A 24,620-nucleotide genomic window follows, 5' to 3' on the forward strand; every position below is an offset into this window, starting at 1 on the left:
GGGGCGGCTCGGAGCCAGGACTCCTGGGTTCTCTCCCCGGCTCTGGGAGGGGAGTGGAGGCTGGTGGGTTAGAGCAGGGGGGGTGGGAGCCAGGACTCCTGGGTTCTCTCCCCGGCTCTGGGAGGGCAGTGGGGGCTGGGGGGTTAGAGCAGGGGGGCTGGGAGCCAGGACTCCTGAGTTCTCTCCCCGGCTCTGGGAGGGGAGTAGGGGCTGGTGGGTTAGAGCAGGGGGGGCTGGGAGCCAGGACTCCTGGGTTCTCTCCCCAGCGCTGGGAGGGAAGTGGGGGCTGGTGGTTAGAGCAGGGAGCCAGGACTCCTGGATGCTATCTGTTGTCGTGCCATACATGCCCTGTGCCTCAGTTTCCCCAACTGTGCAGTGTGGCTGGGCACTTAGAGCTGAACAGAAGGAGAGTCCCCCTGAGCAGCAGGGTAGGGGTTGCCAGCTTTCAGCCAGCAAGGGGTGGTGACGTACCCGGGGCCGGTCCTGAACCGGTTCCCCACTCACCAGCCAGGCGAGCAGCCCGTTTACTGCAACCGCCCTGCTGAGGCCCGGCCCCAGGGCAAACGCTGCGAGCTGGCCCCAGGCACTGCCCGTGGCAGGTGTCCCGAGGGGGCAGGAAGCACCCAGAGCTCTCTCCGCTGTGGGGCTCGGTGCCCAGAGGATGTCATGAGGGTGGTTAGATTTTGTGTTCAAACAGGCCCCGCCTCCCCGTTCCCCACAGCTGGGTGAGAACCCAGGTGTCCTGGCTCTCACTCCACTCACCACTCCAGCCTCCCAACCCCAAATCCCCTCCCAGAGCCGGGGAGAGAACCCAGGAGTCCTGGCTCCCAGCCCCCCCTGCTCTAACCCACCAGCCTCTACTCCCCTCCCAGAGCCGGGGAGAGAACCCAGGAGTCCTGGCTCCCAGCATGCCTCTCCTAGGTGGTGGGATGCCGCAATATGTCCTCCCCCCTCCCTGGCACGTGATCCCACGGCTTTCCCTCCAGCCCTCCTGCAGGTCATGTTGACCTTCACCCAGGCCGTAATGGGCCCCTTTGACTCCAGCTCGAGCTGCATCTGTCCCATCTCAATCCCAAACTTCCCCTCCAGGAACCAGCCCCCGGCCTGGCCCTCCTGCCAGCAAACCCCTTTCTCTTGGTGCCGGGGCTCCCAGGAACCTGCCCCCAAGTGCAGCCCGTTCTGGGGTGGAGTGCAAAATCCGCTGCCGAGTGCTGATGCAGAGGGAAAATCTTGGCTCCGGCTGATCCTGCAGGGAGAGCCAAGACGCACACTCCCTTGCGATAGCGGGGGACGCTATAAGCTTCTCTCGGGCGGCGATCCAAGCTGGCACGGGCCTCAATCACCTGCTCCCCTTCCTGCTGACAACAGCGTGCCCGTCCCCCAGGGATTACCCACCCACCTTTCCCCACCCCGGACGAGGAGAGCGGGGCCAGGCAGCGGTCTCTCCCGGATGCATGGTTGAAAAGAAGCTGGCGCGTTGCACAATCCCCGAAGCATACACCTGGCTTGGCATGGGCAAGAGGAAGGGCGGGGACCCTGGTTTTGACCCCAAGACAATGGGCGATTTCTCAGAGCCGGACAAAGGTGGAGCCGGTGCCAACCGCTGGGAGCTGAATCCAGCCACGTGCCACCTGGGAATAAGAGGCTGTTGATTAGCCACCATCATAATCATAATTATTTCTCCATCCCCTCCAGAATCGAGTGTCTCTTTCTTACAGACCCACTCTGTTTCTCTGGCAGATTACCGGGCCTCCACGCAGGAATCCGGGCCTGAGATTTGCCACCCTGGGGCGTACGGGAGGATCGAAACAGCCCCAATGGAGCAATGAATTGTTTCTCCATGAGGGTCGGCTGAAGGCACGCCTCTCCCTCTGTTCCATAAGCAGGCTCGCAACTGGGGAAACTGAGGCACAGGGCATGTATGGCAGGACCATAGATTGTAACTGGTTTCTCACCCAATTCCTGAACCTGGCACCACTCAGAGGCAAGAAGCCTTTCAGAGGGTTTTTCTAACCTTTCTCGACCAACGCCCGTGGAAATGTCAGTGCCTGCCTCCATTGGCCTGGGTCTTTTCTGCCTGGCAGGAGTTACCCTGACACAGCGATGCCAAGAGGCTGCTGCCTTTCCCACCCGCTTAGCTGCTCCTGGAGCATGTGGCTAACCGGGGATGAAGTTTGAGCACCCGGCAATCACTGCCAGTGGCCTCTCTGCTCTCCTTTGTGCCGTCCCGGTGTGGCCTCGCTTGGGTAAAATCAGGATAGGTCTGTTATCCCAAGATGCTTAGCTTCGCGAACGCCCTCCCCCTCACCAGCAAATCCCCATCCAACACCCACTGGCAATTGGGGATTTGCGTGGAGGAATTTATATATATATATATATATATATTTTAATTCTTTTAACCAGGAATGACTTTTTTCTAGAAGCGCCCAGGCGTGGTGTGTCATTTCCCCAGGTTACCGGGTGGGGGCTTGAGTCGGTTTTGTGTCGGATCATTGAAAAGGAACCGCTAGATATCGACCCCGGCCCTGGATGCTGCCGGCTCCGCCTGGCAGAAGTTACATTTAGACACATTTTTCATGGGAAATTTGCATTTTCTACCAACAAAAAATGGTTACGTTTTTGTCCAAAAATAAAACTCCCAAAAGATTTTTGGCTGGAAATTTTTATTTTTCTGTTGCCAAAAAGAACCCAAAATTGGTTTGATATCAACCCCCCAAATCGCCAGGGAAATATTGCAATGATTGTGTACAGGTCTGTCACACCTGTGGTGCATTTAACACGCGCGATTTCCGCTTTACGGGGTCAACAAAAACAAGAAAAAAAATAACAATTTACATACTGTTTCTGTAGTGTGGGCGATTTTACCCGCCGTTCCACTCAATGTAATTTTGACTCTCTGCGATTTTCATTTTACGCGCTGACTGTGGAACGTAACCCCAGCGTAAGACGGGACAGACTCTGTATCTATGTTATATTTTCACCAGAGCAAAAATTGTAAAAGCAAAGAAATCTAGGGGGAAATGGACAAAATGTGTCTGTATTTTCTTTCTTTTTCTTTCTTTTCTTTCTTTCTCATTTTGAAACGGGTTTCAAATTTCCATTTTAGCAAAACTGTGCAAAACTGGCAGAAAAACAAAAGACCTGTTTGCAACGGTGTCATTTTTTTTCCCCTTGAAAAGTTTTAATCTTGTTGGTTTTTTTTAAGGTCTACCAGGGGAAATTAGGGTATGTTTTCAAAGTAATCAAAAAGACACAACTTTCCGAAATGGAATTGTCCGAAGAGAACCAATATTCTGGAAATTGAACAAAGATTTTCATTTCAAAGTGGAATTTTTTTATTTTTTTTAACTGAAATTGGGGGAAATGTAAAAAAAAAATCCCTATGCCATGAAGTTGGGTAAAGTCACCGATTTTTAAGCCTAGACAGGACAAGAGCATCCCCAGTCTGACCTCGTGTATGCCACAGGGTGTTAAATGTCCCCGAGGGACCTCGGTTCACAGCCCCATAACTTGTGTTTCGTCGACACAGTGGGGTTGGGAGCGGTGCACTCCCAGGCCGAGCCCAGGGCCCTATTGTGCACGGATCCCGCCCGAGATCAGGGTTCTTCCCGGGCTGGGATTTGCTTGGCTGGAGCATCGTCAGCGATCTTTGGTCCCGCAGGGAAGTGATTTCTTTCTGCTCCTTCGCCCGGGCTCCGGAGGGCTCTGGGGAAGGCCGTACCAGCCTCCTCTCCCTGCCAAGCTCCAGGGATGGGGGGCCCCAGACAGCGCTGCCAGGGCTCAGCCAGTTAATTATTTACCCCTCCGCAGTGGCTTTGATCAAGGCCAAACCCAAGACCTTGGCCCCCATCCATCCCAGGGCTGGGAACGACTGGGACAAGGATGGTAAACCAGGAGGTTGCTTGGTGACGTGGTGCAGGAGATACGGGGTGACTCATTAATGCCTCTTGCTCCCAGCTGGCCCCATCCCCTGCCACTGGGGCGTGGCGAACCCAGCCAGGCTCCAGCCCTGCTTGGGATGGGTAAAGGGCCAGGCTGGGAGCTCTGGGAGGGAGGCCTGGGGGGCCGGAAGTCACGACTTCTGGGCTCTCGCCCTCTGAACTGGCCCAGGGTGGCCTTTGGTCAACCAGCCGAACAGGCCCCATGCAGCTGCCTGGCTGCTGAGTCCTGGTTCGGGCTTCAGCCCCCTCACCTCCCCTATGGGGCTGTGGGGCACTTCCCTCTCCTCCCTCTGTGCAGGGGGGGTCATCTGGGAATAGATAGATAGATAGATAGAGGGGATGGCTGAGGATAGATAGATAGATAGATAGATAGATAGATAGATAGATAGATAGATAGATAGATAGATAGATAGATAGAGGGGGTGTCTGGGGATGGATAGATAGACAGATAGAGGGGGTGTATGGGGATAGATAGATAGATAGATAGATAGATAGATAGATAGATAGACAGACAGACAGAGGGGGTGTCTGGAGATGGATGGATAGATAGATAGATAGATAGATAGATAGATAGAGAGGGTGGATGGGGATAGATAGATAGAGGGATTGGGTGGGGATAGATAGATAGATAGATAGATGGGTTGGGTAGGGATAGATAGATAGATAGATAGAGGGGGTGGATGGGGATAGATAGATAGAGGGGGTGGCTGGGGATAGATAGATAGATGGATGGATGGGGTGGATGGGGATAGATAAATAGATAGAGGGGTGGATGGGGATAGATAGATAGACAGAGGGGGTGGATGGGGATAGATAGATAGAGGGAGTGGATGGGGATAGATAGATAGATAGATAGATAGATAGATAGATAGATAGATAGATAGATAGATAGATAGATAGATAGATAGATGGGTGGACGGGGATAGATAGAGGGGATGGCTGGGGATATATAGACAGATAGAGGGGGTGGATGGGGTTAGATAGATAGAGGGAGTGGATGGGAATAGATAGATAGATAGATAGAAGGGGGTGGACTGGGATAGATAGAGGGGATGTCTGGGGATAAATAGATAGAGGGGGAGGATGGGAATAGATAGATAGATAGAGGGGGTGGATGGGGATAGATATATAGATAGATAGATAGAGGGGGTGGATGGGGATAGATAGATAGATGGGTTGGGTGAGGATCGATAGATAGATAGATGGGTTGGGTAGAGATAGATAGATAGATAGAGGGGTGTCTGGGGATAGATAGATAGATAGAGGGGTGGATGGGCATAGATAGATAGAGGGGGAGGATGGGGATAAATAGATAGATGGATGGGGTGGATGGGGATAGATAGATGGATGGGGTGGATGGGGATAGATAGATAGATAGATAGATAGATAGATAGATAGATAGATAGATAGATAGATAGAGGGGGTGGATGGGGATAGATAGATGGGTGGATGGGGGTAGACAGATAGAGGGGGTGGATGGGGATAGATAGATAGATAGAGGGAGTGGACGGGGATAGATAGATAGATAGATAGAGGGGGTGGATGAGGATAGATAGATAGAGGGATTGGGTGGGGATAGATAGATAGAGGGGGTGGATGAGGATAGATAGATAGATAGAGGGGGTGGATGAGGATAGATAGATAGAGGGATTGGGTGGGGATAGATAGATAGATGGGTTGGGTAGGGATAGATAGATGGAGTGGATGGGGATAGATAGATAGATGGATGGGGTGGATGGGGATAGATAGATAGATGGATGGATGGGGTGGATGGGGATAGATAGATAGAAGGAGTGGATGGGGATAGATAGAGGGGATGGCTGGGGATACATAGATAGCTAGAGGGGGTGGATGGGGATAGATAGATAGAGGGAGTGGATGGGGATAGATAGATAGATAGATAGATAGAGGGGGTGGACTGGGATAGATAGAGGGGATGGCTGGGGATAAATAGATAGAGGGGGTGGATGGGAATAGATAGATAGATAGATAGAAGGGATGTATGGGGATAGATAGATAGATAGAGGGGGTGGATGGGGATAGATAGATAGAGGGGGTGGATGGGAATAGATAGATAGATAGAAGGGATGTATGGGGATAGATAGATAGATAGAGGGGGTGGATGGGGATAGATAGATAGAGGGGGTGGATGGGAATAGATAGATAGATAGAAGGGATGTCTGGGGATAGATAGATAGATAGAGGGGGTGGATGGGGATAGCTAGATAGAGGGGGTGTATGGGGATAGATAGATAGATAGATAGAAGGGATGTATGGGGATAGATAGATAGATAGAGGGGGTGGATGGGAATAGATAGATAGAGGGGGTGGATGGGAATAGATAGATAGATAGAAGGGATGTCTGGGGATAGATAGATAGATAGAGGGGGTGGATGGGGATAGCTAGATAGATTAGATAGAGGGGGTTGATGGGGATAGATAGATAGATTAGATAGAGGGGGTGGATGGGGTAGATAGAAGGATTGGGTGGGGATAGATAGATAGATAAATAGATAGATGGGTTGGGTAGGGATAGATAGATAGAAGGGATGTCAAACTAATCTGATAGCATTCTTTGATAGGATAACGAGCCTTGTGGATAAGGGAGAAGCGGTGGATGTGATATATCTAGACTTCAGTAAGGCATTTGATACAGTCTCACATGATATTCTTATAGATAAGCTAGGAAAGTACAATTTAGATGGGGCTACTATAAGGTGGGTGCATAACTGGCTGGATAACCGTACTCAGAGAGTAGTTGTTAATGGCTCCCAATCCTGCTGGAAAGGTATAACAAGTGGGGTTCCGCAGGGCTCTGTTTTGGGACCGGCTCTGTTCAATATCTTCATCAACGATTTAGATGTTGGCATAGAAAGTACGCTTATTAAGTTTGCGGACGATACCAAACTGGGAGGGATTGCAACTGCTTTGGAGGACAGGGTCAAAATTCAAAATGATCTGGACAAGTTGGAGAAATGGTCTGAGGTAAACAGGATGAAGTTCAATAAAGATAAATGCAAAGTGCTCCACTTAGGAAGGAACAATCAGTTTCACACATACAGAATGGGAAGAGACTGTCTAGGAAGGAGTATGACAGAAAGAGATCTAGGGGTAATAGTGGACCACAAGCTTAATATGAGTCAACAGTGTGATACTGTTGCAAAAAAAGCAAACGTGATTCTGGGATGCATTAACAGGTGTGTTGTAAACAAGACACGAGAAGTCATTCTTCCGCTTTACTCTGCGCTGGTTAGGCCTCAACTGGAGTATTGTGTCCAGTTCTGGGCACCGCATTTCAAGAAAGATGTAGAGAAATTGGAGAGGGTCCAGAGAAGAGCAACAAGAATGATTAACGGTCTTGAGAACATGACCTATGAAGGAAGGCTGAAGGAATTGGGTTTGTTTAGTTTGGAAAAGAGAAGGCTGAGAGGGGACATGATAGCAGTTTTCAGGTATCTAAAAGGGTGTCATCAGGAGGAAGGAGAAAACTTGTTCACCTTAGCCTCCAATGATAGAACAAGAAGCAATGGGCTTAAACTGCAGCAAGGGAGATTTAGGTTGGACATTAGGAAAAAGTTCCTAACTGTCAGGGTAGTTAAACACTGGAATAGATTGCCTAGGGAGGTTGTGGAATCTCCATCTCTGGAGATATTTAAGAGTAGGTTAGATAAATGTCTATCAGGGATGGTCTAGACAGTATTTGGTCCTGCCATGAGGGCAGGGGACTGGACTCGATGACCTCTCGAGGTCCCTTCCAGTCCTAGAGTCTATGAGTCTATGAGTCTATGTCTGGGGATGGATAGATAGATAGATAGAGGGGGTGGATGGGGATAGATAGGTAGATAGATAGATAGAGGGGGTGGATGGGGATGGATAGATAGATAAATAGAGGGGGTGGATGGGGATAGATAGATAAATAGAGGGGGTGGATGGGGATAGATAGATAGACAGACAGACATAGGGGGTGTCTGGGGATGGATGGATAGATAGATAGATAGATAGATAGAGGGGGTGGACGGGGATAGATAGAGGGGATGGCTGGGGATAGATAGATAGATAGAGGGGGTGGATGGGGATAGATAGATAGATAGATAGGGCTTCTGTGCAGAGATAGATTTAGGTGAGCTAGAGGGGACATCTGGGGACAGAGATAGGCTTTCCCTGCACAGCTGGGCTGAGAGGGGAGGTCGTGTCTGGGCTGGCCGGGAAGGCATTCGAGGACACTCACCCAGTGTAATTTCTGTTTGTGCTCTTGTCCCACCACACAAGTGACAGGATGTTTTCACTGGCAGCTTATCATTAACTCTGACGAATGGTGGCTGGACAATGCAGGCTGTGTCTGAGGACAGGTTTCCCAGCCGTCACGGCCCATTCGCGCCAGCCATATATCGTGAGGTCGTTTCTCCTGTCATCTTCCACCCCCCGCACTTTTCTCAGGATTTGGCTCAGCTTCTCGGCCTCCTCTTTTCATCTCATGAATCGTGGGTAGCTTTGCGGATGCATCAGTCTCTCCTGGGCTTCTCATGGATTCGGGCAAAGGAGAAGAAAGTGTCTATGTACCTAACCATTCATCCATCCATCCGTCCGTCCATCCATCCATTTATCCATCTGTCTGTCCAGCCACTCATTCATCTCCAGCGGAGGGCAACGAAAATGATCAGGGGGCTGGGGCACATGACTTATGAGGAGAGGCTGAGGGAACTGGGGTTATTTAGTCTGCAGAAGAGAAGACTGAGGGGGGATTTGATAGCTGCTTTCAGCTACCTGAACTGGGGTCCAAAGAGGATGGATCTAGACTGTTCTCAGTGGTAGCAGATGACAGAACAAGGAGTAATGGTCTCAAGTTGCAGTGGGGGAGGTCTCGGCTGGATATTAGGAAACACTATTTCACTAGGAGAGTGGTGAAGCACTGGGATGGGTTCCCTAGGGAGGTGGTGGAATCTCCTTCCTTAGAGGTTTTTAAGGCCCAGCCTGACAAAGCCCTGGCTGGGATGATTTATTTGGCATTGGTCCTGCTTTGAGCAGGGGGTTGGACTAGATACCTCCTGAGGTCCCTTCCAACCCTGATATTCTGTGAGTCTATGATCTATCTATCCAGTCATCCATCCACCCATCTGTCCATCCATCCATCTGCCCATTCGCTCGTTTACCCAAATATCTGTCTATCCATCCTTCTGTCCTTTCACCCACTCACTCATTCTTCCGTACCTCCAATGATTTCTCTATCCATCCATCAGTCTGTCCACCCATGCACTCATCCTTCCATCCATCTATCCATCCATTCACTCCTGCACTCATCCATCCAATCTTTTCTCTCTCTCTCTCTCCATCCATCCATCCATCCATCCAATCTTTTATCTCTCTATCTGTCCATCCATCCACTCCTGCACTCATCCTTCCATCCATCTATCCATCCATTCACTAATGCACTCATCCATCCAATCTTTTCTCTCTCTCTCCATCCATCCATCCATCCATCCATCCAATCTTTTATCTCTCTATCTGTCCATCCATCCACTCCTGCACTCATCCTTCCATCCATCTATCCATCCATTCACTAATGCACTCATCCATCCAATCTTTTCTCTCTCTCTCTCTCCATCCATCCATCCATCCAATCTTTTAACCCTCTATCTGTCCATCCATCCACCCATGCACTCATCCTTCCATCCATCTGTCCATCCATTCACTCCTGCACTCATCCATCCAATCTTTTTTCTCTCTCTCTCTCTTCATCCATCCATCCATCCAATCTTTTATCCCTCTATCTGTCCATCCATCCACTCATGCACTCATCCTTCCATCAATCTATCCATCCATTCACTCCTGCACTCATCCATCCAATCTTTTTTCTCTCTCTCTCTCTTCATCCACCCATCCATCCAATCTTTTATCCCTCTATCTGTCCATCCATCCACTCATGCACTCATCCTTCCATCCATCTATCCATCCATTCACTCCTGCACTCATCCATCCAATCTTTTCTCTCTCTCTCTCTCCATCCATCCATCCATCCATCCATCCATCCAATCTTTTATCCCTCTATCTGTCCATCCATCCACTCATGCACTCATCCTTCCATCCATCTATCCATCCATTCACTCCTGCACTCATCCATCCAATCTTTTCTCTCTCTCCATCCATCCATCCATCCATCCAATCTTTTATCCCTCTATCTGTCCATCCATCCACTCATGCACTCATCCTTCCATCCATCTATCCATCCATTCACTCCTTCACTCATCCATCCAATCTTTTTTCTCTCTCTCTCTCTCCATCCATCCATCCATCCATCCATCCAATCTTTTATCCCTCTATCTGTCCATCCATCCACCCATGCACTCATCCTTCCATCCATCTATCCATCCATTCACTCCTTCACTCATCCATCCAATCTTTTTTCTCTCTCTCTCTCTCCATCCATCCATCCATCCAATCTTTTAACCCTCTATCTGTCCATCCATCCACCCATGCACTCATCCTTCCATCCATCTATCCATCCATTCACTCCTGCACTCATCCATCCAATCTTTTTTCTCTCTCTCTCTCTTCATCCATCCAATCTTTTATCCCTCTATCTGTCCATCCATCCACTCATGCATTCATCCTTCCATCCATCTATCCATCCATTCACTCTTGCACTCATCCATTCAATCTTTTCTCTCTCTCTCTCCATCCATCCATCCAATCTTTTAACCCTCTATCTGTCCATCCATCCACCCATGCACTCATCCTTCCATCCATCTATCCATCCATTCACTCCTGCACTCATCCATCCAATCTTTTTTCTCTCTCTCTCTCTTCATCCATCCATCCATCCATCCATCCATCCAATCTTTTATCCCTCTATCTGTCCATCCATCCACTCATGCACTCATCCTTCCATCCATCTAGCCATCCATTCACTCCTGCACTCATCCATTCAATCTTTTTTCTCTCTCTCTCTCCATCAATCCATCCAATCTTTTCTGTATCTGTCCATCCATTCACCCATGCACTCCTCCATCCATCTATTCAGCCATCTATCTAACCATTCCATGATTTATCTATCCACCGTCCCACCCAAAAATCTATCTGCTTATATAATAATAATTAATTAATAATATCAAAATACATGTTTCTGGCATGAGCCCAGCTTACCAAGGGATCCAGGTTGCTCTGTATGACTGCCCTCTCCTCACCAATCTTTCTGCCATCCACTAATTTGATCAGCAGTGGTTTTACATTTACCATCAAAGCATTGATGACACTACTGACTCGTGCCAGGCCCAGAGCCAGAGTCCCACCGAACACACCCCCCATTTGAAGACAGTGGGGGAATGAGACTAGGTGACCTTTGCGGTCCCTTCGAACCCTCTGCTCTGTGATTCTGTGCACAGACTCCAGCTGGCATGGGAAGTGGCTGCCTGCCACTCACCATCCCAGGCCGGTCAAATGTCCCTCGTCCTTATCTTTGGAGCAATGAACGGCTCAGACAAATCAAAGACCAGATTTTGATTCCTGAGCCGGCCTGGCAGCTGATGGCCTCTGGGACAAGGCAGAGCCACAAAGCACCGGTCAAGCGGCCGTTCCTTTGGGGAACTCCAGCATTTTGAGTGGCTCCCAGGAACTCCGCCAACCCTCTTCTTTGAGAAGCCCTCAGGAACGTGACGCACCCCCCTTCCAATCAGCCCCTATCACCGTCACAGATGGATGCACGGTCCTAGGAGTCAGAGCTGGAATCAGGAGCCTGCTGGAGTGGGCCACCCCACAAGCAGATGGAGTTGAGACTCCAGACCAGGGGCCGGACTCCAGGGAGGTCACTCGTCGGCGTCAGAAAAGCTGAGACCCTGGGATGGGTTAAAGGTTTAAGCCCAGGGAAGGGGCAGGAATCGCATCTGGTGCGTTTTTTTTTCACTTTCAAGGGTGGGTGAAAGCCTCCTGGGAGATGCCCGCTGGCCATGACTGACAGCGGTGGGAAATGCACGATGTCAGGTTGATGACCAGGGTCAGGCAGGAAGCTGGCCATGTGGGACGTTCACGCCTCAGAAGGGAGCGGCTAGAAACGTCCCACTGCACCAAACCCATCCATGAGGGGGCACTCCAGGGGTGAGTTAACTTTTCTGCCTCGGAGTGGGGGGGGGTCTCAAACTTTTTTGGCCGAGATCCCCTTTGAAAATGTTTCAGGCTATGAAGACCCCCCCCCCATGATGTCACCCCTTCTTCTGCGCTGCTGCTGCTGGCGGCGACGCTGCCTTCGGACCTGGGCGCCCACCCGGCAGCCGCCACTCTCCCAACCCACCCACCATAGTCTTGAGACCCCCTTTTGGGTCAGGATCCCCAGTCTAGGAAACGCTGTTCTCCACCAACCCCAAAATGAACAATACTTTCAAAAAAAAGAGGAAAAGATTGAGATTTAAAAGGGGGGATAAAGAATAAGATGGAGAATATCTTATTGCCCTTATATAAATCCATGGTACGCCCACATCTTGAATACTGTACAGATGTGGTCTCCTCACCTCAAAGAAGATATTCTAGCACTAGAAAAGATTCAGAAAAGGGCAACTAAAATGATTAGGGGTTTGGAGAAGGTCCCATATGAGGAAAGATTAAAGACGCTAGGACTCTTCAGCTTGGAAAAGAGGAGACTAAGGGGGGATATGATAGAGGTCTATAAAATCATGAGTGATGTGGAGAAAGTGCATAAGGAAAAGTTATTTACTTGTTCCCATAATACAAGAACTAGGGGTCACCAAATGAAATTAATGGGCAGCGGGTTTAAAACAAATAAAAGAAAGTTCTTCTTCACACAGCGCACAGTCAACTTGTGGAACTCCTTGCCTGAGGCGGTTGTGAAGGCTGGGACTATAACAGGGCTTAAAAGAGAACTGGATAAATTCATGGAAGTTAAGTCCATTAATGACTATTAGCCAGGATGGGTAAGGAATGGTGTCCCTAGCCTCTGTTTGTCAGAGAATGGAGATGGATGGCAGGAGAGAGATCACTTGATCATTGCCTGTTAGGTTCACTCCCTTGTGCACCTGGCATTGGCCACTGTCAGTAGACAGATACTGGGCTAGATGAACCTTTGGTCTGACCCGGTCCGGCCGCTCTTATGTTCTTATGTCATTTCACTAAAACTGAACATACCTTTTGGGAATGTGGCAAATTTAGTGGAATTCTGTTTTGGATTTTTTTAAAAAAAACCTCTGGCAAAAAGCATTTTGACAGGGTTGAAAGGCTCCATTTTGATGTTTTCATGTGGGAACATTTTGAGTTTTTGTTTTGACATTTTTTCCATACTGGAAAATTGACCCCTCCTCCCCTCCAAAAAAAAAATTAATCAACATTTCAAAATGGAAATGAAATGATTCCATGGCCCTGGAATGAACCGTGTTGGGAACTTTTGTTTCGCAAGACATTTTGCAATGTGTTGGCACTCATCCGATTCAGCGCAAATTTAGACACCGTAGAATTGCTCATTAAATAGTTCCCACACAGCACTCGCTCCGAAACCCTCTCCCAACCAGAGCTTTTACCCTGAAAAGTGAGACGTGTGTCCCCACTAGGGACTTTGCACTAGCCCTCGATTTCCATAGAAATTTCGGGCCGGTCATCTAGTCCAGCCCCCAAGGCAGGATTAAGTAGGCTCAGGCAAGCCCAGATCCTCAAAGGTATTTCAGATGGAAGGAGCCCAGATGCTACAGTGGTGAACAGCAGGTTACAAACCTAAGAGTTCGGTGTTTGTACTGTAGCTAACGCAAAGGGGGTCTTGCTCCATCGCTGGGGTGCCTCGATGATACTGCAATACACCTACCAAATTCTGTAGCACCTACTGCAATCGGTCCATGACTGATGCGACAGACACAGTAACTAATTATAAAAAGAGGATGATAGAAAACACGGCAACAAAAATCCAGTTTTTGGTTCCTTTTTAAAAGTTTGGAAAGATTTTCCAAGCCAATTTTTATTTCACAGCGACGGGCTCAGGCTCTCGGCAGACTCAGGCAGCGTCGCTGCATCAGTTCTCTTTTTCTGTTTTCTTTCAGGTCGTAGATGTAAGGTCCTTGTGACCCTCTCCTGCCTAGCAAACTAAGAAAGACTCAAAATTAGGCCAAGTTTATAAAGAATTATTTGATGAGCCGAGTCACATGGGCCCAGAGCGTCAAATGGATTTGGGCACTTAACGCCCATGGGGTCTGGGCCATGGTGCAATTATTATTATTATTATAATTTATGTTATTAATCAAGCTCATAATTATTATTATTTGAAGTAATTATTCCAAGTTTTAAAGAACCAATCACAACTTACAATGTCTCATTCAGGAACTGTGCTAAAAGAGACATGAAAAAAATTCTGATGACAAAAATGACAACAAAAACTTGGTGAAAAAACACAGGCGAAACTGTGACGAAGCGGGAATGTTCTTAATGGTTTATCTGAATACGATGTGGGTGCCTCAGTTTCCCCTGTGCAATTCTTAAGTGTCTAAATGATGGGAGAAGGGGGTGTGATGGTTTCAGAGCCCTAGATGGACAATGTGATGGGTCTGCACAGAGAATGGCGACACCCTGTCTGCTGGCAACTGATGGCCTGATCCCTTCCCCTGCAAGGTGCCAACTGAAGGGATTGGAGAACAAAGAGATCAGGGGCCTCCTGGCCCGGGAAAGGGACGAAGGCCCAGAGGAGGGGCTGGCGAGTTCCAGTTTGGAGCTGGCTGGGGAAACAGAGGGAGGCCCAGACCCAGGGTCTGGCCTCCCTGGCCCCAAAGTGGACCTGACTGAAGGGCCCTGTTCTCTGTACCTACAAGCTCTGGTGTGGACTGCGTTCCTGTCGGCTAAAAAACCTGCTGTTTTCCCATCTGGCTGAGAGTCCCGGGGGATCACAGGAACAGGGGTGCAGGGCCCTGACTCCCCCACACTCCATGACTGAAACCATCAAGTCGGACGGTCGCTGCTTTGAAAAAGTGGCAATTTTTGTCATTAAACACTGCAGGGGACTCTATGACGGGGCGCAGTGCTGGTTATTTAAAAACAATAAAACGATTTCAAAATTCACTTCTGGCTCGGAACAGGATGGCCGGATGAATGCATGGACTTGTTCAGAAAAATGAAATATTCCCAAAAAGATTTTGTTTCAAACTTTAGCATTTTGTATATAAATTAATTAAATTATATTTATCACGTGACTTGGCGAAATTCATTAATTCTTTAACTAAATTAGACCGGTAAAATAGATGTTTGTTTTTAAGCAATCAACCCAGGTATCCTGCCTGCCAGCCCCCTGCTGCTCTTACCCACTCCCCTCCCAGAGCCGAGGAGAGAACCCAGGAGTCCTGGCTCCCTGCCCCACCCCCCACTCTGACCCACCAGCCCCCACTCCCCTCCCAGAGCCGAGGAGAGAACCCAGGAGTCCTGGCTCCCTGCCCCACCCCCCGCTCTGACCCACTAGCCCCCACTCCCCTCCCAGAGCCGAGGAGAGAACCCAGGAGTCCTGGCTCCCAGCCCCCCCTGCTCTAACCATCAGCCCCCACTCCCCTCCCAGAGCCGGGGAGAGAACCCAGGAGTCCTGACTCCCAGCCCCCCTGCTCTAACCATCAGCCCCCACTCCCCTCCCAGAGCCAGGGAAAGAACCCAGGAGTCCTGGCTCCCAGCCTCTCACCACTATATTTGTCTCACCCAGAAGCAAGGCATGTACCCTCTCCCCCCGTGCTGGCCCTCAGTGTGGAGGGGGGCGCTGAGTGGCAGGAAGCCGCTCTGAGTGAGTGTCCACACTGCATCGTAATCCCCAGTGGGCCCCCGGGACCCCCAGCTGCACCGTGCCGGCCTGACGTGGTGGGTCTGCGGGGTCCAGGCTGCCAAACACCAGGGCCGGGACCCAAGCCGCAGCTGATCAATTCACCCCCTTGCTCCTACCCCCCACCCCAGTCTCCTGGTTCTGCCCCATTGCCCCCCCCCCACACAAACTGGGCAGACTGGTAAATCTAGCTCTTGGCAGACAGACTTGGCTCCAGTGCGTGTCACTGGCTCGGGACATTAGCCAGACAGCGAAGGGGCCATGGCTGAAAGGGGTTTACGGTTCCTAAGACCCGAGCGACAAAGCTTGTTTCCCTGTTGGGCGGAAGATTTCGCCCCAGAGCTTTCAGTGCCAACCCGGCGGCAGCAAAAACCACGGTGCCCTGAAATGGGATATTTCCTCCCCACCCAGTTCATAAGATGTCACTTGGCCTCCAATTTACTGCAGACACAAGCACCGTCGCTGCATCTGTCACTCGGGGCAGTTCCCTCCCTCACCGGGCAATGGGCTCAGGCTCTCGGCAGACCCAGGCAGCGTCGCTGCATCAGCCGGGCTCAGGGAAGCTCTCCTGTCTCATGGTGACGGGCTCAGGCTCTCGGCAGACCCAGGCAGCGTCGCTGCATCAGCCGGGCTCAGGGAAGCTCTCCTGTCTCACAGCGATGGGCTCAGGCTCTCGGCAGACCCAGGCAGCGTCGTTGCATCAGCTGGGCTAAGGGAAGCTCCCCTGTCTCACAGCGATGGGCTCAGGCTCTCGGCAGACCCAGGCAGCGTCGCTGCATCAGCTGGGCTCAGGGAAGCTCTCCTGTCTCACAGCGATGGGCTCAGGCTCTCGGCAGACCCAGGCAGCGTCGTTGCATCAGCTGGGCTCAGGGAAGCTCCCCCGTCTCACGGTGACGGGCTCAGGCTCTCGGCAGACCCAGGCAGCGGCGCTGCATCAGTCGGGCTCAGGGAAGCTCCCCTGTCTCACAGCGATGGGCTCAGGCTCTCGACAGACCCAGGCAGCATCGCTGCATCAGCCGGGCTCGGTGAAACTCCCTCGTCTCATGGTGATGGGCTCAGGCTCTTGACAGACCGAGGCAGTGTCGCTGCATCAGTCGGGCTCAGGGAAGCTCCCCTGTCTCACGGCGACGGGCTCAGGCTCTCGGCAGACCCAGGCAGCGTCGCTGCATCAGCCAGGCTTGGGGAAGTTCCCTCGTCTCACGGTGACGGGCTCAGGCTTTCGGCAGACCCAGGCAGTGTCGCTGCATCAGCCGGGCTCGGGGAAGTTCCCTCGTCTCACGGTGACGGGCTCAGGCTCTCGGCAGACCCAGGCAGCGTCGCTGTATCAGTAGGGCTCAGGGAAGCTCCCCTGTCTCATGGCGACGGGCTCAGGCTCTCGGCAGACCCAGGCAGCGTCGCTGCATCAGTCGAGCTCAGGAAAGCTCCCCTGTCTCACGGTGATGGGCTCAGGCTCTCGGCAGACCCAGGCAGCGTCGCTGCATCAGCCGGGCTCGGGGAAGTTCCCTCGTCTCACGGTGACGGGCTCAGGCTCTCGGCAGACCCAGGCAGCGTCGCTGTATCAGTAGGGCTCAGGGAAGCTCCCCTGTCTCATGGCGACGGGCTCAGGCTCTCGGCAGACCCAGGCAGCGGCGCTGCATCAGTCGGGCTCAGGGAAGCTCCCCTGTCTCACAGCGATGGGCTCAGGCTCTCGACAGACCCAGGCAGCATCGCTGCATCAGCCGGGCTCGGTGAAACTCCCTCGTCTCATGGTGATGGGCTCAGGCTCTTGACAGACCGAGGCAGTGTCGCTGCATCAGTCGGGCTCAGGGAAGCTCCCCTGTCTCACGGCGACGGGCTCAGGCTCTCGGCAGACCCAGGCAGCGTCGCTGCATCAGCCAGGCTTGGGGAAGTTCCCTCGTCTCACGGTGACGGGCTCAGGCTTTCGGCAGACCCAGGCAGTGTCGCTGCATCAGCCGGGCTCGGGGAAGTTCCCTCCTCTCACGGCGACGGGCTCAGGCTCTTGGCAGACCCAGGCAGCGGCGCCACGTCAGTCAGCTTCAGGGAAGCTCCCCCATCTCACAGCGACAGGCTCAGGCTCTCGGCAGACCCAGGCAGCGGCGCTGCATCAGCCGCGCTCAGGGAAGCTCCCCCGTCTCACGGCGACGGGCTCAGGCTCTCGGCAGACCCAGGCAGCGTCGCTGTATCAGTCAGGCTCGGGGAAGCTCCCCCGTCTCACGGCGACGGGCTCAGGCTCTCAGCAGACCCAGGCAGCGGCGCTGCATCAGCCAGGCTCGGGGAAGCTCCCTCATCTCACAGCAACGGGTTCAGGCTATCGACAGATCCAGGCAGCGTCGCTGCATCAGCCAGGCTCGGGGAAGCTCCCTCATCTCACAGCGACGGGCTCAGGGTCTCAGCAGACCCAGGCAGCGGCGCTGCATCAGTCGGGCTCAGGGAAGCTCCCCCGTCTCACGGCGACGGGCTCAGGCTCTCGGCAGACCCAGGCAGCGTCGCTGCATCAGCCGGGCTCAGGGAAGCTCTCCTGTCTCACGGCGACGGGCTCAGGCTCTCGGCAGACCCAGGCAGCATCGCTGCATCAGCCGGGCTAAGGGAAGCTCCCCCGTCTCACAGCGATGGGCTCAGGCTCTCGGCAGACCCAGGCAGCGTCGCTGCATCAGCCGGGCTCAGGGAAGCTCCCCCGTCTCACGGCGACGGGCTCAGGCTCTCGGCAGACCCAGGCAGCGTCGCTGCATCAGTCGGGCTCAGGGAAGCTCTCCTGTCTCACGGCGACGGGCTCAGGCTCTCGGCAGACCCAGGCACCGTCGCTGCATCAGTCGGGCTCAGGGAAGCTCCCTCATCTCACGGCAACGGGCTCAGGCTCTTGGCAGACCCAGGGACAGGTGCTTTCCAGCATGTTACACACTGGCCTTGACTAGCAACACAGATCAATGCGCTTCCGTCCCTCCCAGCCCAGCCCAGCCCAGCCGGCTGGGAGCTCCGAGGCCCCGAGCAGGAAGCGGGTTGCTGTTGACGGAGCTGCCAGCCAGGAGCACACAAGGCCGAGGAAAGCTGGGCCCGTTCCCAGCGGCCGCCCCGTGACCGTGACATGTCAGCGGAGTGAAGCGAGGCGAGCTGAGCCAGGCCTGCACTCAGTCGTTCTGTTTACCCCGCTGCGGGGATCAAAGCAGCCAGTGTTGCCGGGCGAGCTGGCCTGGCAATCCAACTGAGGGCACCTGCCAGTGATTTGCCAGGTGGGGAAAATGAGGCACAGAACTGGGAGGGGGGAGAAGGAAGCTTGTAGGGCAGAGCCAATGGGACTTCGCTGCTCTCCTAATCTCTAGGTGTTGGCTTTCCCACAGGAGGCCTGCCTGAGTCTACAGAAAACCCGAGACAATCACTGTGCCCGTAATGTAATCAAAGCTTACCACAGGCCTCCACTTCCTGTAGGGGGTTAGAACCCAGGCGTCCTGGCTCCCCCCGCTCTCACCCCCCAGCCCCCACTCCCCTCCCAGTGCCGGGGAGAGGACCCAGGAGTCCTGGCTCCCAGGCCCCCTGCTCCAACCCATCAGCCCCCACTCCCCTCCCAGAGCCGAGGTGAGAACCCAGGAGTCCTGGCTCCCAGCCTCCCCGCTCTAACCCACCAGCCCCACTCCCCTCCCAGAGCTGGGGAGAGAACCCAGGAGTCCTGGCTGGCAGCCCCCCTCGCTCTAACCCCCCCGGCCCCACTCCCCTCCCAGTGCCGGGGAGAGAACCCAGGAGTCCTGGCTCCCAGCCCCCCCTGCTCTAACCCACCAGCCCCCACTCCCCTCCCAGAGCCGAGGTGAGAACCCAGGAGTCCTGGCTCCCAGCCCCCCCTGCTCTAAGCCACCAGCCCCTACTCCCCTCCCAGAGCCAGGGAGAGAACCCAGGAGTCCTGGCTCCTGGCCCACCCTGCTCTGACCACCCAGCCCCCACTCCACTCCGAGAGCTGGGGAGAGAACCCAGGAGTCCTGGCTCCCAGCCTCCACCTGCTCTAACTCACCAGCCCCCACTCCCCTCCCAGAGCCAGGGAGAGAACCCAGGAGTCCTGATGGCCAGGCTACCCATCCCACCCCCCACCTCTGTTTGCATTCCCAGCTCCAGGATCTTTTTGATTTTTTCTCATTTCCACCCTGGGCCGCAGCCAGTTCATGTTATACATCAACAGGGCTCCAGCAGACAAGGTGGAGACATCCTCCGGGTTGCCCCACAGGCCCTGCCCGGTGGGTCGTGCCAACGAGCACGGGCCGGAGACCAATGCCCTCATGTGCCGGGGAGCTGTGGGGCAGCACGGCTGGCCCGCACCCCGGAAAAATCCCCCCCAAAGGGGAACTGAGCTGAGATCTGGGCTGCCCGGGGGACAGCACCCCACTGAGGCCATCTGAGCCTGGGGACCCCCCTCGTCCCCGGCCGGCGCAGTGGAGCCCCCCAGCTTCGGCCAGGATCTATGCAGATTTCCCGTCCTGCAAAAAATTGGGGGTGTCCAAGATTGGCTTTAGTTTCTGGGGCCAATTTCCACGCGAGACAGATGGTGTCGAAGGGGGTCCCCTAGACTCTAAAAGGGGTTTCGGTGCTGGGCCCAGCCACCTTTTGAAAACATCCCAGGCTCCCGCATGCGGAAAAAGGGATAGCGACTGATTGGGCATCCCCAGGGGAGCCCCCACGGGCCCTTGCCACCCGATGTCTCCACTGCGGCCGGCGGCAGCGCTGCCTTCGGGGCTGGGCGGCTGCAGAGCAGCGGCTGCTGGCCCAGGCCTGGTGATCTCACGACCTCCCGGCGACAGGACCCCCCCAGCCTGAGAACCGCTCCGAGCCGCTAGTGATTATCCTCCTGGTGGGAGACGGGTGAGATCCCCGAGGTTAGTACGTGGCTTTCGAAGGGACTTTTGGCCCGAACAGCGAAACGCCGCGGGAACAAAGGATTAACCGCTCCGAACCTGCAGGATAATAGGATTACAAGGCACAGCCAACGTGGATTTCCCAGGACCCCGCCAAACCAAGCTAATCCCTAGTGGCCTCGTGGCGGAACGGCACAGTGGACAGGATATAGCGTGATTGTCGTTAGGTGTTTGACACAATCCCCTGCCCAGACTAGCAACGTGTGGTCCAGATGAAATTACTAGAAGTGGGTTGACCAGCTGTCCCAATTTTATAGGGATAGTCCTGATTTTGGGGTCTTGGTCTTATATAGGCTCCTATTACCCCCCACCCGGATTTTTCACACTTGCTGTCTGGTCACTTTCACTAGAAGGTGGGCGCACGACTGGTTGAAGTGTAGTTACCATGGCTCACCATCCCGCTAGTGGGGGGGGGGGGGATCCCGCAGGGCTCACCCCTGGAGTTGGTCCCTTTCGATATTTTCCTGGATCCCTTGGCAAACGGAGCGACCTGAGTACGTGTTTAAAATTTTGCAGCTGGCCCCGAAGCTGCGGGGGGGGGGGGGCAGCTGCACTTTGCAGGCCGGGGGCAGGATTCGAACGCCCCGCGGTGAAATGGGACAAATGGCCGGAAAGGAACGAGCTGCCGCTCAGTAAACAGGGGTGGGGGGGCGGGAGCCGAAGATTTCGCCGCTGTTAAGGGCTGGGCTAAGACGACGTCATGAGCATCGGCAGCGAGGGAGATTTGGGTTCAATCTTTCTAACTCCAAGGGAACGAACCGAGGGAGCTTGTGGGGTCCCTGTCACAGGGGGTGGTTTTTAAGGCTTGGTTGGCCAAATCCCTGTCAAGGATGGTCGACATTTAACTTGGTGTGATGATGTGGGACTGTTCTTAATGTTTCCTCTGAATACCGGGTGGGTGCCTCAGTTTCCCCTATGCATTTCTTAAGTCTCCTTAAATGGCCGACACTCTGTCTGCTGGCAACTAATGGCCGGGGCCCTTCCCCCTGCAAGGGGATGCTAAAGGTGGGGGAGAACAAAGAGATCAGGTGGCCTCCTGGCCCGGGAAAGAGACAAAGGCCAGAAAGGAGGGGCTGGAGGGGGGTTCAGTCTGAAGCTGGCTGGGATTGAGGAGTAAAGTGCAGACGTGGGGGTCTGGCTCACTGCCCCCCAGAATGGACCCGGCTGAGGGGTCCGGTTCGCTGTATCTACAAGCTCTGTGTTAGACCCTGTTCCTGTCATCGAATAAACCTCTGTGTTACTGGCTGGCTGAGAGTCACGTCTGACTGCAAAGTGGGGGGGGCAGGACCCTGTGGCCCCTCCAGGACCCCACCTGGGTGGGCTCATTGTGGGAAGCGCACGGAGGGGCAGAGCATGCTGAATGCTCCAAGGAGAGACCCAGGAGGTGAAGCCGTGTCGCAGGGGGCTGGATAACATGACCTCTGGGGGTCTCATCCTGCCCTACATTTCTATGATGTAGTTATAAAAAAATGGGTGGAAACAATGGAATTGTTTTTTTTCCAAAACAAAATTTTCCCAGCCCTGCCACAGTGCTGCAAAAAGTTTCTATGCCCACCAAACAGTATTTCCAGAAGGAATAAAATGAGCCATCTGAGCCAACTAGATGGTTTGCGTGGTGCAGGACCTTGGGCGGTGGCTTTCTGTCCTCTCTGGCTATCGCTGCACCGAGGGGCTTAATTGCTTTTGGCACTGACGCCCAGGAGGATCGCCCTTAGCAAACAGCTTTCACGAGGCCCTCGGCGGCCTCCAGCCTAACAGGGAATCTGGCAGCGGCATCACTGATCTGGATCCCTGTGGAAAATTGACCCCTTCAAAGCCCCAGTCCCAGCACAGCAGCATGCACCCACCCCCTCCCAGCCCCCACCTGTGGCTTTCTCCCCCAAGCCCCAGAGAAGAGCTGCCCCCATCTGCAAAGCTGTGGGGGGCGGGGAATCAAGCTGCACAGACACTAAAGGCCTGATCCTCTGGCCGTCTGTGCCCCCCGCACCCCCCCCAGCCCATGTGCGACAAAGCTATCAGGAATGGGACCCCCCCACACACACTATGCGGGGTCCCAGGAACATGCAGGGAGGCACTGGGTCTGCAGGATTTGACACCTGGACCTTAATCACAATGGTGGGAAGGAGAGTGGGGGCTGGTGGGTTAGGTTGAGGGGGGGTAAGTGGTTAGAGCGGGGAGGGCTGGGAGCTAGGACTCCTGGGTTCTCTCCTGGCTCTGGGAGAGGAGTGGGGGCTGGTGGTTAGAGCAGGGGGGGCTGGGAGCCAGGACTCCTGGGTTCTCTCCCCTGCTCCGGGAGAGGAGTGGGGGCTGCTGGTTAGAGCAGGGGGTGCTGGGAGTCAGGACTCCTGGGTTCCCTCCCTGGCTCTGGGAGGGGGGTGGGGGCTGGTGGGTTAGAGCAGGGGGGGCTGGGAGCCAGGACTCCTGGGTTCTCTCCCCAGCTCTGGGACGGGAGTGGGGGCTGGTGGGTTAGAGCAGGGAGGGCTGGGAGCCAGGACTCCTGGGTTCTCTCCCTGGCTCTGGGAAGGCAATGGGGTCTAGTGGTTAGAGCAGGGGGGGCTGGGAGCCAGGACTCCTGGGTTCTCCCCCTGGGTCTGGGAGGGGAGTGGGGGCTGGTAGGTTAGAGCAGGGGGGTTTGGGAGCCAGGACTCCTGGGTTCTCCCTCTGGCTCTGGGAGGGGAGGGGGGGCTGGTGGGTTAGAGCAGGGGGGGCTGGGAGCCAGGACTCCTGGGTTCTCTCCTGGCTCTGGGAGGGGAGTGGGGGCTGGTGGGTTAGAGCAGGGAGGGCTGGGAGCCAGGACTCCTGGGTTCTTCCCCTGGCTCTCGGAGGGGAGTGGTGGCTGGTGGTTAGAGCAGGGGGGGCTGGGAGCCAGGACTCCTGGGTTCTCTCCCCGGCTCGGGGAGGGGAGGGGAAGGGAGGGGGGGCTGGGGGGTTAGAGCAGGGGGGCTGGGAGCCAGGACTCCTGGGTTCTCTCCCTGGCTCTGGGAGGGGAGTGGGGGCTGGTGGTTAGAGCGGGGGGGCTGGGAGCCAGGACTCCTGGGTTCTCTCCACAGCTCTGGGAGGGGAGTGGGGGCTGGGGGGTTAAGTTGGGGGGCAGGTTCAGCTTGTTGGCTCCTGAGGGCCGGGAGATCCGGGTCCGGGAACCCCGGTGCCTTCCCATGGCGGAAGCGTGGGAACCACACATGCGTGGCTGGGGCGACAAACGGCCCATTGTCCCGTGCGGAGCCGGCTCGCCCAGAACTGTCAGGCAGGTGACGGGCGTCCCGCGAGGGAGGGATCCACCGCCGCACAAGGGAGGCTCTGTGTGGCCTGGCGCAGGGCCTGGCCGGAGAACCCAGCTCGCTGCCCCCTCGGAGCTGTGTGTCAGGAGCCCCGTACGGCGGGGGAGCGCCCAGGAAGGAGGGGGCTGCTTGGGCACCTCTGCTGGGGGCAAAGGGGTGTGCACGGTCCACTAACCGAAACCCCACAATCACTAATTGTCAGTGGGGCTCAGGGAGCACCCCCACACTGGGGGCCCATTGGGCCAGGCACCATTCCGGACCCTCCCTTGAATGGGATCAGGGCCCCCATGGGGAGGAGGAGGCTTCAGAGACAGAGGAGGAGACAGGCCTTGCCCCACAGAGCTCCCAGGCTAAGTAGACAAAGCACAGAGGAGAAAATACAGGCCTGAGACTCCCCCCAGAGTGCGAGAGAACCCAGGAGTCCTGGCTCCCAGCCCCTCCTGCTCCAACCCACCAGCCCCCACTCCCCTCCCAGAGCCAGGGAGAGAACCCAGGAGTCCTGGCTCCCAGACCCCCGGCTCTAGCACACCAGCCCCCACTCCCCTCCCAGAGCTGGGGAGAGAACCCAGGAGTCCTGGCTCCCAGCCCCCCCTGCTCTGACCCACCAGCCCCCACTCCCCTCCCAGAGCCAGGGAGAGAACCCAGGAGTCCTGGCTCCCAGCCCCCCTGCTCTAACCCCCCAGCTCCCACTCTCCTCCAGAGCCAGGGAGAGAACCCAGGAGTCCTGGCTCCC

The 24,620-nt window shown here is 54.6% G+C and overlaps 1 long non-coding RNA gene across 4 annotated transcripts; it reads right to left on the reverse strand.

Annotated features, from left to right (window-relative positions):
• Positions 1–780: 780 nt before the first annotated feature.
• LOC127039495 (uncharacterized) lies at positions 781–24,620 on the reverse strand. Of its 4 annotated transcripts, none has more exons than XR_007771059.1 (3): positions 24,503–24,620; positions 19,420–19,494; positions 781–860 (listed from the first exon to the last, which is right to left on the reverse strand). It is a non-coding gene; the product is annotated as an uncharacterized LOC127039495 (long non-coding RNA). The 4 variants fall into 4 exon arrangements; XR_007771060.1 differs by lacking the exon at positions 24,503–24,620 and adding an exon at positions 24,352–24,397; XR_007771058.1 differs by lacking the exon at positions 24,503–24,620 and adding an exon at positions 19,725–19,760.

The sequence above is a fragment of the Gopherus flavomarginatus genome, chromosome 23, assembly GCF_025201925.1.
Source record: "Gopherus flavomarginatus isolate rGopFla2 chromosome 23, rGopFla2.mat.asm, whole genome shotgun sequence".
Classification (NCBI taxonomy): Eukaryota; Metazoa; Chordata; order Testudines; family Testudinidae; genus Gopherus; species Gopherus flavomarginatus.